Genomic DNA, 485 nt, shown 5'->3' on the forward strand with positions numbered 1-485 from the left:
CCATTCGAATGTTAGACCTTCACCCACTCCCTGACACTAGAGCAAGGATGATGGGCTAGGTACAGAAACTCATCAGGGAAGAAAGCTCCAGATGCCTAGCAAGGGGAAAAACTAGGAAAACAAGAAACTTACCCCCAGGGGTAACCCACCTCCCCTTTCATATCACTAGTCAGGCAGTTCAGACTCCCTGAGTAACATCCCTAGATGTTATCTCTTCTTCCCTGAAGATAACATCTAGGCCTCAGTTGTATTTCAGCTCCAGGCCCAGAAAAGCAACAAAACCAGACAAGTGACACTGTGGCTGCCCCAGGACCAGCTTTTACTGGTACCTCCCAAGTCACTCATCAGGACTGTTTTCCAGTCTTCACCAACCAGTCTTCTCAGGGAAATCATACTGCTTCAACCCCACCACTCCAACCATGAGGAGTCTACACAGTGTTCTAGCCGACTATAATCAAAGTCCATCCCCCAACAATCTTGATGTC

The sequence above is a fragment of the Myotis davidii genome, unplaced genomic scaffold, assembly GCF_000327345.1.
Source record: "Myotis davidii unplaced genomic scaffold, ASM32734v1 scaffold2777, whole genome shotgun sequence".
Classification (NCBI taxonomy): Eukaryota; Metazoa; Chordata; class Mammalia; order Chiroptera; family Vespertilionidae; genus Myotis; species Myotis davidii.